The sequence below is a fragment of the Hydractinia symbiolongicarpus genome, chromosome 2 (genome assembly GCF_029227915.1).
Source record: "Hydractinia symbiolongicarpus strain clone_291-10 chromosome 2, HSymV2.1, whole genome shotgun sequence".
NCBI lineage: Eukaryota > Metazoa > Cnidaria > Hydrozoa > Anthoathecata > Hydractiniidae > Hydractinia > Hydractinia symbiolongicarpus.
Genome location: NC_079876.1, coordinates 17,452,277 through 17,468,391, shown reverse-complemented (window position 1 = coordinate 17,468,391; position 16,115 = coordinate 17,452,277). Strand labels below are relative to the sequence as shown.

At 39.9% G+C, this 16,115-nt stretch overlaps 12 non-coding genes across 12 annotated transcripts; all 12 read right to left on the bottom strand.

Moving 5' to 3' along the window:
* Nucleotides 1-816: 816 nt before the first annotated feature.
* Nucleotides 817-888, bottom strand: Trnag-ucc (transfer RNA glycine (anticodon UCC)). The gene has a single exon. It is a non-coding gene; the product is annotated as a tRNA-Gly (tRNA).
* A 1,588-nt stretch (nt 889-2,476) lies between these two features.
* On the bottom strand, nt 2,477-2,548 carry Trnag-ucc (transfer RNA glycine (anticodon UCC)). The gene has a single exon. It is a non-coding gene; the product is annotated as a tRNA-Gly (tRNA).
* A 1,590-nt stretch (nt 2,549-4,138) lies between these two features.
* Nucleotides 4,139-4,210, bottom strand: Trnag-ucc (transfer RNA glycine (anticodon UCC)). Its single transcript has one exon. It is a non-coding gene; the product is annotated as a tRNA-Gly (tRNA).
* Nucleotides 4,211-5,798: 1,588 nt separating this feature from the next.
* Nucleotides 5,799-5,870, bottom strand: Trnag-ucc (transfer RNA glycine (anticodon UCC)). The gene has a single exon. It is a non-coding gene; the product is annotated as a tRNA-Gly (tRNA).
* A 206-nt stretch (nt 5,871-6,076) lies between these two features.
* On the bottom strand, nt 6,077-6,148 carry Trnag-ucc (transfer RNA glycine (anticodon UCC)). Its single transcript has one exon. It is a non-coding gene; the product is annotated as a tRNA-Gly (tRNA).
* A 481-nt stretch (nt 6,149-6,629) lies between these two features.
* Nucleotides 6,630-6,701, bottom strand: Trnag-ucc (transfer RNA glycine (anticodon UCC)). The gene has a single exon. It is a non-coding gene; the product is annotated as a tRNA-Gly (tRNA).
* A 759-nt stretch (nt 6,702-7,460) lies between these two features.
* Trnag-ucc (transfer RNA glycine (anticodon UCC)) lies at nt 7,461-7,532 on the bottom strand. The gene has a single exon. It is a non-coding gene; the product is annotated as a tRNA-Gly (tRNA).
* A 1,590-nt stretch (nt 7,533-9,122) lies between these two features.
* Nucleotides 9,123-9,194, bottom strand: Trnag-ucc (transfer RNA glycine (anticodon UCC)). Its single transcript has one exon. It is a non-coding gene; the product is annotated as a tRNA-Gly (tRNA).
* Nucleotides 9,195-9,675: 481 nt separating this feature from the next.
* Trnag-ucc (transfer RNA glycine (anticodon UCC)) lies at nt 9,676-9,747 on the bottom strand. Its single transcript has one exon. It is a non-coding gene; the product is annotated as a tRNA-Gly (tRNA).
* A 482-nt stretch (nt 9,748-10,229) lies between these two features.
* Nucleotides 10,230-10,301, bottom strand: Trnag-ucc (transfer RNA glycine (anticodon UCC)). The gene has a single exon. It is a non-coding gene; the product is annotated as a tRNA-Gly (tRNA).
* Nucleotides 10,302-12,455: 2,154 nt separating this feature from the next.
* Nucleotides 12,456-12,527, bottom strand: Trnag-ucc (transfer RNA glycine (anticodon UCC)). Its single transcript has one exon. It is a non-coding gene; the product is annotated as a tRNA-Gly (tRNA).
* A 2,153-nt stretch (nt 12,528-14,680) lies between these two features.
* On the bottom strand, nt 14,681-14,752 carry Trnag-ucc (transfer RNA glycine (anticodon UCC)). The gene has a single exon. It is a non-coding gene; the product is annotated as a tRNA-Gly (tRNA).
* Nucleotides 14,753-16,115: the final 1,363 nt, after the last annotated feature.

Below are 16,115 nucleotides of genomic sequence, written 5' to 3'. Positions count from 1 at the left end.
GTGAACCAGGATCTATAGCTTGGAAGACAAAAATGCTAACTATTACACCACTGACGCTGACAGCAGAATTGTTGGAGTTATTGCAGGTAAGGTACTTTCGCGATCAAAGTAAGGGCATCTTTCGTATCACATGCGTTTCCCTAGTGTCTTCAAAACTTGAAACTATTAGCGTTCCAAAACATTTGCCCTCCTAATCATCTTCAAATTAGAAACCACACGTACTAAATTTAATAGTCTAGAACATGAAATCTATCAGCCAAATGCGTCGGCCGGGAAGCGAACCCAGATCTACTGCTAGGAAGGCAACAATGCTACCTTTTACACCACCGACGCTGAGAGCAGAATTGTTGGATTTATTACAGGTAAGGTACTTTCGCTATCAAAATAAGGTCATCTTTCGTATTGTATGCATTTCCCTTGCGTCTTCACAACTTGAAAACATTAACTGGCAAAAACAAGTTGCCCTCCTAATCATCTTCAAAGTAGAACCCACACGTACAGAATTTAATAGACTAGAACATCATATCTAGCAGCCAAATGCGTCAACTGGGAAGTGAACCAGGATCTATTGCTTGGAAGACAAATTTAATAACTTTTACACCACCGACGCTGACAGCAGAATTGTTGGAGGTATTGCAGGTAAGGCACTTTCGCGATCAAAATAAGGGCATCCTTCGTATTATATGCATTTCCCTTGTGTCTTCACAACTTGAAAACATTAACTGTCCAAACAATATTTGCCCTGCTAATCACCTTCAAAGTAGAAACGACACGTACTGAATTTAATAGACTAGAACATGTAATCCAGCAGCGAAATGCGTCGGCCGGGAATCGAACCGGGATCTATTGCTTGGAAGGCAACAATGCTAACCTTTACACCACCGACGCTGACAGAAGAAGTGTTGGAGTTATTACAGATAAGGTACTTTCGCGATCAAAATAAGGGCATCTTTAGTATTATAAGCATTTCCCTTGTGTCTTCAAAACTTAAGAACATTAAGTGTCAAAAAAATTTGTCCTCCTAATCATCTTTTAAGTAGGAACCACAAGAACTGAATTTAATAGACTAGAACATGAAATCTAACAGCCAAATGCGTCGGCCGGGAATCGAACCCGGATCTCTTGCTCGGAAGGCAACAATACTAACATTTACACCACCGACGCTGACAGCATAATTGTTGGAGTTGTGACAGGTAAGGTACTTTCGCGATCAAAAAAAGGGAATCTTTCGCATTATATGCATTTCCCTTGTGTATTCACAACTTGAAAACATTAAGTGTCAAAAAAAATTTGGCCTCCTAATCACTTTCAAAGTAGAAATTACACGTACGGAATTTAATAGACTAGAACATGTAATCTAGCAGCCAAATGCATCGGCGGGGAATCGAACCCGGATTTATTGCTTGGAAGGCAACAATGCTAACCTTTACACCACCGACGCTGACAGCAGAATTGTTGGAGTTATTGCAGGTAAGGTACTTTCGCGATCAAAGTAAGGGCATCTTTCGCATTACATGCGTTTCCCTAGTGTCTTCAAAACTTGAAACTATTAGCGTTCCAAAACATTTGCCCTCCTAATCATCTTCAAATAAGAAACCACACGTACTAAATTTAATAGTCTAGAACATGAAATCTATCAGCCAAATGCGTCGGCCGGGAAGCGAACCCGGATCTACTGCTAGAAAGGCAACAATGCTACCTTTTACACCACCGACGCTGACAGCAGAATTGTTGGATTTATTGCAGGTAAGGTACTTTCGCCATCAAAATAAGGACATCTTTCGTATTGTATGCATTTCCCTTGCGTCTTCACAACTTGAAAACATTAACTGGCAAAAACAAGTTGCCCTCCTAATCATCTTCAAAGTAGAAACCACACGTACTGAATTTAATAGACTAGAACATGTAATCTAGCAGCTAAATGCGTCGGCCAGGAATCGAACCCGGATCTATTGCTTGAAAAGCAACAATTCTAACCTTTACACCACCGACGCTAACAGCAGAATTGTTGGATTTGTTACAGATAAGGTACTTTCGCGATCAAAATAAGGGCATCTTTCGTATTGTATGCAGTTCCTTTGTGTCTTCACAACTTGAAAGAATTAGCGCTCCAAAATAATTTGCCCTCCTAATCATCTTCAAAGCATAAACCACACGTACTGAATTTAATAGTCCAGAACATTAAGTCTATCATCAAAATGCGTCGGCCAGGAATCGAACCCGGATCTATTGCTTGAAAAGCAACAAATCTAACCTTTACACCACCGACGCTAACAGCAGAATTGTTGGATTTGTTACAGATAAGGTACTTTTGCTATCAAAATAAGGTCATTTTTCGTACTATATGCATTTCCTTTGTGACTTCACAACTTGAAAGATTTAGCGCTCCAAAAACATTTGCCCTCCTAATCATCTTCAAAGCATAAACCACACGTACTGAATTTAATAGACTACAACATGTAATCTAGCAGCTAAATGCGTCGGCCAGGAATCGAACCCGGATCTATTGCTTGGAAGGCAACAATGCTAACCGTTACACCACCGACGCTGTCAGCAGAATTGTTAGAGTTATTGCAGGTAAGATACATTCGCGATAAAAACCAGGGCATTTTTCGTACTATATGCATTTCCTTTGTGTCTTCACAACTTGAAAGAATTAGCGCTCCAAAAACATTTGCCCTCCTAGTCATCTTCAAAGCATAAACCACACGTACTGAATTTAATAGTCTAGAACATGAAGTCTATCAGCCAAATGCGTCGGCCGGGAATCGAACCCGGATCTATTGCTTGAAAAGCAACAATTCTAACCTTTACACCACCGACGCTAACAGCAGAATTTTTGAATTTGTTACAGATAAGGTACTTTCGCGATCAAAATAAGGGCATCTTTCGTATTGTATGCAATTCCCTTGTGTCTTCACAATTTGAAAACCTTAACTGGCAAAAACAAGTTGCCCTCCTAATCTTCTTCAGAGTAGAAACCAGACGTTCCGAATTTAATAGACTAGAACATGTAATCTACCAGCCAAATGCGTATGCCGAGAATCGAACCCGGATCTATTGCTTGGAAGGCAACAATGCTAACCTTTACACCACCGACGCTGACAGCAGAATTGTTGGAGTTATTGCACGTAAGGTACTTTCGCGATCAAAGTAAGGACATCTCTTGTATTATATGCATTTCCCTTGTGTTTTCACAACTTGAAAACATTTCCTGGAAAAAACAAGTTGCCCTCCTAATCATCTTCAAAGTAGAAACAACACGTACTGAATTTAGTAGACTAGAACATGAAATCTAGCAGCCAAATGCGTCAAATTGGAAGTGAACCAGGATCTATAGCTTGGAAGACAAAAATGCTAACTATTACACCACTGACGCTGACAGCAGAATTGTTGGAGTTATTGCAGGTAAGGTACTTTCGCGATCAAAGTAAGGGCATCTTTCGTATCACATGCGTTTCCCTAGTGTCTTCAAAACTTGAAACTATTAGCGTTCCAAAACATTTGCCCTCCTAATCATCTTCAAATTAGAAACCACACGTACTAAATTTAATAGTCTAGAACATGAAATCTATCAGCCAAATGCGTCGGCCGGGAAGCGAACCCAGATCTACTGCTAGGAAGGCAACAATGCTACCTTTTACACCACCGACGCTGAGAGCAGAATTGTTGGATTTATTACAGGTAAGGTACTTTCGCTATCAAAATAAGGTCATCTTTCGTATTGTATGCATTTCCCTTGCGTCTTCACAACTTGAAAACATTAACTGGCAAAAACAAGTTGCCCTCCTAATCATCTTCAAAGTAGAACCCACACGTACAGAATTTAATAGACTAGAACATCATATCTAGCAGCCAAATGCGTCAACTGGGAAGTGAACCAGGATCTATTGCTTGGAAGACAAATTTAATAACTTTTACACCACCGACGCTGACAGCAGAATTGTTGGAGGTATTGCAGGTAAGGCACTTTCGCGATCAAAATAAGGGCATCCTTCGTATTATATGCATTTCCCTTGTGTCTTCACAACTTGAAAACATTAACTGTCCAAACAATATTTGCCCTGCTAATCACCTTCAAAGTAGAAACGACACGTACTGAATTTAATAGACTAGAACATGTAATCCAGCAGCGAAATGCGTCGGCCGGGAATCGAACCGGGATCTATTGCTTGGAAGGCAACAATGCTAACCTTTACACCACCGACGCTGACAGAAGAAGTGTTGGAGTTATTACAGATAAGGTACTTTCGCGATCAAAATAAGGGCATCTTTAGTATTATAAGCATTTCCCTTGTGTCTTCAAAACTTAAGAACATTAAGTGTCAAAAAAATTTGTCCTCCTAATCATCTTTTAAGTAGGAACCACAAGAACTGAATTTAATAGACTAGAACATGAAATCTAACAGCCAAATGCGTCGGCCGGGAATCGAACCCGGATCTCTTGCTCGGAAGGCAACAATACTAACATTTACACCACCGACGCTGACAGCATAATTGTTGGAGTTGTGACAGGTAAGGTACTTTCGCGATCAAAAAAAGGGAATCTTTCGCATTATATGCATTTCCCTTGTGTATTCACAACTTGAAAACATTAAGTGTCAAAAAAAATTTGGCCTCCTAATCACTTTCAAAGTAGAAATTACACGTACGGAATTTAATAGACTAGAACATGTAATCTAGCAGCCAAATGCATCGGCGGGGAATCGAACCCGGATTTATTGCTTGGAAGGCAACAATGCTAACCTTTACACCACCGACGCTGACAGCAGAATTGTTGGAGTTATTGCAGGTAAGGTACTTTCGCGATCAAAGTAAGGGCATCTTTCGCATTACATGCGTTTCCCTAGTGTCTTCAAAACTTGAAACTATTAGCGTTCCAAAACATTTGCCCTCCTAATCATCTTCAAATAAGAAACCACACGTACTAAATTTAATAGTCTAGAACATGAAATCTATCAGCCAAATGCGTCGGCCGGGAAGCGAACCCGGATCTACTGCTAGAAAGGCAACAATGCTACCTTTTACACCACCGACGCTGACAGCAGAATTGTTGGATTTATTGCAGGTAAGGTACTTTCGCCATCAAAATAAGGACATCTTTCGTATTGTATGCATTTCCCTTGCGTCTTCACAACTTGAAAACATTAACTGGCAAAAACAAGTTGCCCTCCTAATCATCTTCAAAGTAGAAACCACACGTACTGAATTTAATAGACTAGAACATGTAATCTAGCAGCTAAATGCGTCGGCCAGGAATCGAACCCGGATCTATTGCTTGAAAAGCAACAATTCTAACCTTTACACCACCGACGCTAACAGCAGAATTGTTGGATTTGTTACAGATAAGGTACTTTCGCGATCAAAATAAGGGCATCTTTCGTATTGTATGCAGTTCCTTTGTGTCTTCACAACTTGAAAGAATTAGCGCTCCAAAATAATTTGCCCTCCTAATCATCTTCAAAGCATAAACCACACGTACTGAATTTAATAGTCCAGAACATTAAGTCTATCATCAAAATGCGTCGGCCAGGAATCGAACCCGGATCTATTGCTTGAAAAGCAACAAATCTAACCTTTACACCACCGACGCTAACAGCAGAATTGTTGGATTTGTTACAGATAAGGTACTTTTGCTATCAAAATAAGGGCATCTTTCGTATTGTATGCAATTCCCTTGTGTATTCACAACTTGAAAACATTAAGTGTCAAAAAACATTTGCCCTCCTGATCACTTTCAAAGTAGAAATCACACGTACGGAATTAAATAGACTAGAACATGTAATCTAGAAGCCAAATGCGTCGGCCGGGAATCGAACCCGGATCTATTGCTTGGAAGGCAACAATGCTAACCTTTACACCACCGACGCTGACAGCAGAATTGTTGGAGGTATTGCAGGTAAGGCACTTTCGCGATCAAAATAAGGGCATCCTTCGTATTATATGCATTTCCCTTGTGTCTTCACAACTTGAAAACATTAACTGTCCAAACAATATTTGCCCTGCTAATCACCTTCAAAGTAGAAACGACACGTACTGAATTTAATAGACTAGAACATGTAATCCAGCAGCGAAATGCGTCGGCCGGGAATCGAACCCGGATCTATTGCTTGGAAGGCAACAATGCTAACCTTTACACCACCGACGCTGACAGAAGAAGTGTTGGAGTTATTACAGATAAGGTACTTTCGCGATCAAAATAAGGGCATCTTTAGTATTATAAGCATTTCCCTTGTGTCTTCAAAACTTAAGAACATTAAGTGTCAAAAAAATTTGTCCTCCTAATCATCTTTTAAGTAGGAACCACAAGAACTGAATTTAATAGACTAGAACATGAAATCTAACAGCCAAATGCGTCGGCCGGGAATCGAACCCGGATCTCTTGCTCGGAAGGCAACAATACTAACATTTACACCACCGACGCTGACAGCATAATTGTTGGAGTTGTGACAGGTAAGGTACTTTCGCGATCAAAAAAAGGGAATCTTTCGCATTATATGCATTTCCCTTGTGTATTCACAACTTGAAAACATTAAGTGTCAAAAAAAATTTGGCCTCCTAATCACTTTCAAAGTAGAAATTACACGTACGGAATTTAATAGACTAGAACATGTAATCTAGCAGCCAAATGCGTCGGCGGGGAATCGAACCCGGATTTATTGCTTGGAAGGCAACAATGCTAACCTTTACACCACCGACGCTGACAGCAGAATTGTTGGAGTTATTGCAGGTAAGGTATTTTGGCGATCAAAGTAAGGACATCTTTCATATTATATGCATTTCTCTAATGTCTTTACAACTTGAAAACATTAGCTGGCAAAAACAAGTTGCCCTCCTAATCATCTACAAAGGAGAACGCACACGTACAGAATTTAATAGACTAGAACATCATATCTATCAGCCAAATGCGTCAACTGGGAATCGAGCCCGGATCTATTGCTTGGAAGGCAACAATACTAACCTTTACACCACCGACGCTGACAGCATAATTGTTGGAGTTGTGACAGGTAAGGTACTTTCGCGATCAAAATAAGGGCATCTTTCGTATTATATGCATTTCCCTTGTGTATTCTTAACTTGAAAACATTAAGTGTCAAAAAAAATTTGCCCTCCTAATTATCTTTTATGTAGGAACCACAAGAACTGAATTTAATAGACTAGAACATGAAATCTAGCGGCCAAATGTGTCGGCCAGGAATCGAACCCGGATCTATTGTTTGGAAGCCAACAATGCTAACCTTTACACCACCGACGCTGACAGCAGAATTGTTGGAGTTATGACAGGTAAGGTACTTTCGCGATCAAAATAAGGGCATCTTTCGTACTATATGCATTTCCTTTGTGACTTCACAACTTGAAAGATTTAGCGCTCCAAAAACATTTGCCCTCCTAATCATCTTCAAAGCATAAACCACACATACTGAATTTAATAGACTACAACATGTAATCTAGCAGCTAAATGCGTCGGCCAGGAATCGAACCCGGATCTATTGCTTGGAAGGCAACAATGCTAACCGTTACACCACCGACGCTGTCAGCAGAATTGTTAGAGTTATTGCAGGTAAGGTACATTCGCGATAAAAACCAGGGCATTTTTCGTACTATATGCATTTCCTTTGTGTCTTCACAACTTGAAAGAATTAGCGCTCCAAAAACATTTGCCCTCCTAATCATCTTCAAAGCATAAACCACACGTACTGAATTTAATAGTCTAGAACATGAAGTCTATCAGCCAAATGCGTCGGCCGGGAATCGAACCCGGATCTATTGCTTGAAAAGCAACAATTCTAACCTTTACACCACCGACGCTAACAGCAGAATTTTTGAATTTGTTACAGATAAGGTACTTTCGCGATCAAAATAAGGGCATCTTTCGTATTGTATGCAATTCCCTTGTGTCTTCACAATTTGAAAACCTTAACTGGCAAAAACAAGTTGCCCTCCTAATCTTCTTCAGAGTAGAAACCAGACGTTCCGAATTTAATAGACTAGAACATGTAATCTACCAGCCAAATGCGTATGCCGAGAATCGAACCCGGATCTATTGCTTGGAAGGCAACAATGCTAACCTTTACACCACCGACGCTGACAGCAGAATTGTTGGAGTTATTGCACGTAAGGTACTTTCGCGATCAAAGTAAGGACATCTCTTGTATTATATGCATTTCCCTTGTGTTTTCACAACTTGAAAAAATTTCCTGGAAAAAACAAGTTGCCCTCCTAATCATCTTCAAAGTAGAAACAACACGTACTGAATTTAGTAGACTAGAACATGAAATCTAGCAGCCAAATGCGTCAAATTGGAAGTGAACCAGGATCTATAGCTTGGAAGACAAAAATGCTAACTATTACACCACTGACGCTGACAGCAGAATTGTTGGAGTTATTGCAGGTAAGGTACTTTCGCGATCAAAGTAAGGGCATCTTTCGTATCACATGCGTTTCCCTAGTGTCTTCAAAACTTGAAACTATTAGCGTTCCAAAACATTTGCCCTCCTAATCATCTTCAAATTAGAAACCACACGTACTAAATTTAATAGTCTAGAACATGAAATCTATCAGCCAAATGCGTCGGCCGGGAAGCGAACCCAGATCTACTGCTAGGAAGGCAACAATGCTACCTTTTACACCACCGACGCTGAGAGCAGAATTGTTGGATTTATTACAGGTAAGGTACTTTCGCTATCAAAATAAGGTCATCTTTCGTATTGTATGCATTTCCCTTGCGTCTTCACAACTTGAAAACATTAACTGGCAAAAACAAGTTGCCCTCCTAATCATCTTCAAAGTAGAACCCACACGTACAGAATTTAATAGACTAGAACATCATATCTAGCAGCCAAATGCGTCAACTGGGAAGTGAACCAGGATCTATTGCTTGGAAGACAAATTTAATAACTTTTACACCACCGACGCTGACAGCAGAATTGTTGGAGGTATTGCAGGTAAGGCACTTTCGCGATCAAAATAAGGGCATCCTTCGTATTATATGCATTTCCCTTGTGTCTTCACAACTTGAAAACATTAACTGTCCAAACAATATTTGCCCTGCTAATCACCTTCAAAGTAGAAACGACACGTACTGAATTTAATAGACTAGAACATGTAATCCAGCAGCGAAATGCGTCGGCCGGGAATCGAACCCGGATCTATTGCTTGGAAGGCAACAATGCTAACCTTTACACCACCGACGCTGACAGAGGAAGTGTTGGAGTTATTACAGATAAGGTACTTTCGCGATCAAAATAAGGGCATCTTTAGTATTATAAGCATTTCCCTTGTGTCTTCAAAACTTAAGAACATTAAGTGTCAAAAAAATTTGTCCTCCTAATCATCTTTTAAGTAGGAACCACAAGAACTGAATTTAATAGACTAGAACATGAAATCTAACAGCCAAATGCGTCGGCCGGGAATCGAACCCGGATCTCTTGCTCGGAAGGCAACAATACTAACATATACACCACCGACGCTGACAGCATAATTGTTGGAGTTGTGACAGGTAAGGTACTTTCGCGATCAAAAAAAGGGAATCTTTCGCATTATATGCATTTCCCTTGTGTATTCACAACTTGAAAACATTAAGTGTCAAAAAAAATTTGGCCTCCTAATCACTTTCAAAGTAGAAATTACACGTACGGAATTTAATAGACTAGAACATGTAATCTAGCAGCCAAATGCGTCGGCGGGGAATCGAACCCGGATTTATTGCTTGGAAGGCAACAATGCTAACCTTTACACCACCGACGCTGACAGCAGAATTGTTGGAGTTATTGCAGGTAAGGTATTTTGGCGATCAAAGTAAGGACATCTTTCATATTATATGCATTTCTCTAATGTCTTTACAACTTGAAAACATTAGCTGGCAAAAACAAGTTGCCCTCCTAATCATCTACAAAGGAGAACGCACACGTACAGAATTTAATAGACTAGAACATCATATCTATCAGCCAAATGCGTCAACTGGGAATCGAGCGCGGATCTATTGCTTGGAAGGCAACAATACTAACCTTTACACCACCGACGCTGACAGCATAATTGTTGGAGTTGTGACAGGTAAGGTACTTTCGCGATCAAAATAAGGGCATCTTTCGTATTATATGCATTTCCCTTGTGTATTCTTAACTTGAAAACATTAAGTGTCAAAAAAAATTTGCCCTCCTAATTATCTTTTATGTAGGAACCACAAGAACTGAATTTAATAGACTAGAACATGTAATCCAGCAGCGAAATGCGTCGGCCGGGAATCGAACCCGGATCTATTGCTTGGAAGGCAACAATGCTAACCTTTACACCACCGACGCTGACAGAAGAAGTGTTGGAGTTATTACAGATAAGGTACTTTCGCGATCAAAATAAGGGCATCTTTAGTATTATAAGCATTTCCCTTGTGTCTTCAAAACTTAAGAACATTAAGTGTCAAAAAAATTTGTCCTCCTAATCATCTTTTAAGTAGGAACCACAAGAACTGAATTTAATAGACTAGAACATGAAATCTAACAGCCAAATGCGTCGGCCGGGAATCGAACCCGGATCTCTTGCTCGGAAGGCAACAATACTAACATTTACACCACCGACGCTGACAGCATAATTGTTGGAGTTGTGTCAGGTAAGGTACTTTCGCGATCAAAAAAAGGGAATCTTTCGCATTATATGCATTTCCCTTGTGTATTCACAACTTGAAAACATTAAGTGTCAAAAAAAATTTGGCCCCCTAATCACTTTCAAAGTAGAAATTACACGTACGGAATTTAATAGACTAGAACATGTAATCTAGCAGCCAAATGCGTCGGCGGGGAATCGAACCTGGATTTATTGCTTGGAAGGCAACAATGCTAACCTTTACACCACCGACGCTGACAGCAGAATTGTTGGAGTTATTGCAGGTAAGGTATTTTGGCGATCAAAGTAAGGACATCTTTCATATTATATGCATTTCTCTAATGTCTTTACAACTTGAAAACATTAGCTGGCAAAAACAAGTTGCCCTCCTAATCATCTACAAAGGAGAACGCACACGTACAGAATTTAATAGACTAGAACATCATATCTATCAGCCAAATGCGTCAACTGGGAATCGAGCCCGGATTTATTGCTTGGAAGGCAACAATACTAACCTTTACACCACCGACGCTGACAGCATAATTGTTGGAGTTGTGACAGGTAAGGTACTTTTGCGATCAAAATAAGGGCATCTTTCGTATTATATGCATTTCCCTTGTGTATTCTTAACTTGAAAACATTAAGTGTCAAAAAAAATTTGCCCTCCTAATTATCTTTTATGTAGGAACCACAAGAACTGAATTTAATAGACTAGAACATGAAATCTAGCGGCCAAATGTGTCGGCCAGGAATCGAACCCGGATCTATTGTTTGGAAGCCAACAATGCTAACCTTTACACCACCGACGCTGACAGCAGAATTGTTGGAGTTATGGCAGGTAAGGTACTTCCACGATTAAAATAAGGGCATCTTACGTATTATATGCACTTCCCTTGTGTCTTCACAACTTGAAAACATTAACTGTCCAAACAAAATTTGCCCTCCTAATCATCTTTTAAGTAGGAACCACAAGAACTGAATTTAACAGACTGGAACATGAAATCTAGCAGCCAAATGAGTCGGCCAGGAATCGAAACTGGATCTATTGCTTGGAAGGCAACAATACTAACCTTTACACCACCGACGCTGGCAGCAGAATTGTTGGAGTTATTGCAGGTAAGGTACTTTCGCGATCAAAAAAAGGGCATCTTTCGTATTATATGCACTTCCCTTGTGTCTTCACAACTTGAAAACACTAAGTGTCAAATAAAATTTGTCCTCCTAATCATCTTCAAAGAAGAAACCACACGTACTAAATTTAATAGACTAGAAAATGAAATCTAGCAGCCAAATGCGTCAAATTGGAAGTGAACCAGGATCTATTGCTTGGAAGACAAGAATGCTATCTTTTATCCGTTATCTTCTATCCGACGCTGGCAGCAGAATTGTTGGAGTTATTGCAGGAAAGGTGCTTTCGCGATCAAAATAAGGGCATCTTTCGTATTATATGCACTTCCCTTGTGTCTTCACAACTTGAAAACATTCAGTGTCAAATAAAATTTGTCCTCCTAATCTTCTTCAAAGAAGAAACCACACGTTCTGAATTTAATAGACCAGAAAATGAAATCTAGCAGCCAAATGCGTCAAATTGGAAGTGAACCAGGATCTATTGCTTAGAAGACAAAAATCCTATCTTTTACACCACCGACTCTGACAGCATAATTGTTGGAGTTGTGACAGTTAAGGTACTTTCGCGATCAAAATAAGGGAATCTTTTGCATTATATGCATTTCCCTTGTGTATTCACAACTTGAAAACATTAAGTGTCAAAAAACATTTGCCCTCCTGATCACTTTCAAAGTAGAAATCACACATACGGAATTAAATAGACTAGAACATGTAATCTAGCAGCCAAATGCGTCGGCCGGGAATCGAACCCGGATCTATTGCTTGGAAGGCAACAATGCTAACCTTTACACCACCGACGCTGACAGCAGAATTGCTGGAGTTATTGCAGGTAAGGTACTTTCGCGATCAAAGGAAGGACATCTTTCGTATTATATGCATTTCCCTTGTGTCTTCACAACTTGAAAACATTTCCTGGCAAAAACAAGTTGCCCTCCTAATTATCTTCAAAGTAGAAACGACACGTACTGAATTTAATAGACTAGAACATGTAATCTAGTAGCAAAATAAGTCGGCCGGGAATCGAACCTGGATCTATTGCTTGGAAGGCAACAATGCTAACCTTTACACCACCGACGCTGACAGAAGAATTGTTGGAGTTATTACAGGTAAGGTACTTTCGCGATCAAAATAAGGGCATCTTTAGTATTATATGCATTTCCCTTGTGTCTTCACAACTTGAAAACATTTTCTGGCAAAAACAAGTTGCCCTCCTAATCATCTTCAAAGGAGAACCCACACGTACACAATTTAATATACTAGAACATCAAATCTAGCAGCCAAATGGGTCGGCCGGAATCGAAACCGGATATATTGCTTGGAAGGCAACAATACTAACCTTTACACCACCGCCGGTGGCAGCAGAATTGTTGGAGTTATTGCAGGTAAGGTACTTTTGCGATCAAAATAAGGGCATCTTTCGTATTATATGCACTTCCCTTGTGTTTTCACAACTTGAAAACATTAACTGCCCAAAGAAAATTTGCCCTCCTAATCACCTTCAAAGTAGAAACGACACGTACTGAATTTAATAGACTAGAACATGTAGTCTAGCAGCCAAATGCGTCGGCCGAGAATCGAACCCGGATCTATTGCTTGGAAGGCAACAATGCTAACCTTTACACCACTGACGCTGACAGGATGATTGTTGCAGTTATTACAGGTAAGGTACTTTAGCGATCAAAATAAGGATATCTTTCGTATTACATGCATTTCTTTTGTGTCTTCACAACTTGAAAACACTAAGTGTCAAATAAAATTTGTCCTCCTAATCATCTTCAAAAAAGAAACCACACGTACTAAATTTAATAGACTAGAAAATGAAATCTAGCGGCCAAATGCGTCAAATTGGAAGTGAACCAGGATCTATTGCTTGGAAGACAAGAATGCTATCTTTTATCCGTTATCTTCAATCCGACGCTGGCAGCAGAATTGTTAGAGTTATTGCAGGTAAGGTACTTTCGCGATCAAAATAAGGGCATCTTTCGTATTATATGAACTTCCCTTGTGTCTTCACAACTTGAAAACATTAAGTGTCAAATAAAATTTGTCCTCCTAATCTTCTTCAAAGAAGAAACCACACGTACTGAATTTCTTAGTCTAGAACATGAAATCTAGCAGCCAAATGCGTCAAATTGGAAGTGAACCAGGATCTATAGCTTGGAAGACAAAAATGCTAACATTTACACCACCGACGCTGACAGCAGAATTGTTGGAGTTATTGCAGGTAAGGTACTTTCGCGATCAAAGTAAGGGCATCTTTCGCATTACATGCGTTTCCCTAGTGTCTTCAAAACTTGAAACTATTAGCGTTCCAAAACATTTGCCCTCCTAATCATCTTCAAATTAGAAACCACAAGTACTAAATTTAATAGTCTAGAACATGAAATCTATCAGCCAAATGCGTCGGCCGGGAAGCGAACCCGGATCTACTGCTAGAAAGGCAACAATGCTACCTTTTACACCACCGACGCTGACAGCAGAATTGTTGGATTTATTGCAGGTAAGGTACTTTCGCGATCAAAATAAGGGCATATTTCGTATTGTATGCAGTTCCTTTGTGTCTTCACAACTTGAAAGAATTAGCGCTCCAAAAACATTTGCCCTCCTAATCATCTTCAAAGCATAAACCACACGTACTGAATTTAATAGTCCAGAACATGAAGTCTATCATCCAAATGCGTCGGCCGGGAATCGAACCCGGATCTATTGCTTGAAAATCAACAATTCTAACCTTTACACCACCGACGCTAACAGCAGAATTGTTGGATTTGTTACAGATAAGGTACTTTTGCTATCAAAATAAGGGCATCTTTCGTGTTTTATGCATTTCCTTTGTGACTTCACAACTTGAAAGATTTAGCGCTCCAAAAACATTTGCCCTCCTAATCATCTTCAAAGCATAAACCACACGTACTGAATTTAATAGACTACAACATGTAATCTAGCAGCTAAATGCGTCGGCCAGGAATCGAACCCGGATCTATTGCTTGGAAGGCAACAATGCTAACCGTTACACCACCGACGCTCACAGCAGAATTGTTAGAGTTATTGCAGGTAAGGTACATCCGCGATCAAAACCAGGGCATTTTTCGTACTATATGCATTTCCTTTGTGTCTTCACAACTTGAAAGAATTAGCGCTCCAAAAACATTTGCCCTCCTAATCATCTTCAAAGCATAAACCACACGTACTGAATTTAATAGTCTAGAACATGAAGTCTATCAGCCAAATACGTCGGCCGGGAATCGAACCCGGATCTATTGCTTGAAAAGCAACAATTCTAACCTTTACACCACCGACGCTGACAGCAGAATTGTTGGAGTTATTGCAGGTAAGGTATTTTCGCGATCAAAGTAAGGACATCTTTCATATTATATGCATTTCTCTAATGTCTTCACAACTTGAAAACATTAGCTGGCAAAAACAAGTTGCCCTCCTAATCATCTACAAAGGAGAACGCACACGTACAGAATTTATTAGACTAGAACATCATATCTATCAGCCAAATGCGTCAACTAGGAATCGAGCCCGGATCTATTGCTTGGAAGGCAACAATACTAACCTTTACACCACCGACGCTGACAGCAGAATTGTTGGAGTTATGACAGGTAAGGTACTTTCGCGATCAAAATAAGGGCATCTTACGTATTATATGCACTTCCCTTGTGTCTTCATAACTTGAAAACATTAACTGTCCAAACAAAATTTGCCCTCCTAATCATATTTTAAGTAGGAACCTCAAGAACTGAATTTAACAGGCTAGAACATGTAATCTAGCAGCCAAATGCATCGGCCAGGAATCGAACTCGAATCTATTGCCTGGAAGGCAACAATGCTAACCTTTACACCAGCCATGCTGACAGCAGAATGGTTAGAGTTATTGCAGGTAAGGTACATTCGCGATCAAATTGAGGGCATTTTTCGTACTATATGCATTTCCCTTGTGTCTTCACAACTTGAAGGAATTAGCGCTGCAAAAACATTTACCCTCCTAATCACCTTCAAAGTAGAAACAACACGTACTGAATTTATTAGTCTAGAACATGAAATCTAGCAGCCAAATGCGTCAAATTGGAAGTGAACCAGGATCTATAGCTTGGAAGACAAAAATGCTAACTTTTACACCACCGACGCTGACAGCAGAATTTTTGGAGTTATTGCAGGTAAGGTACTTTCGCGATCAAAGTAAGGGCATCTTTTGCATTACATGCGTTTCCCTAGTGTCTTCGAAACTTGAAACTATTAGCGTTCCAAAACATTTGCCTTCCTAATCATCTTCAAATTAGAAACCACACGTACTAAATTTAATAGTCTAGAACATGAAATCTATCAGCCAAATGCGTCGGCCGGGAAGCGAACCCGGATCTACTGCTAGAAAGGCAACAATG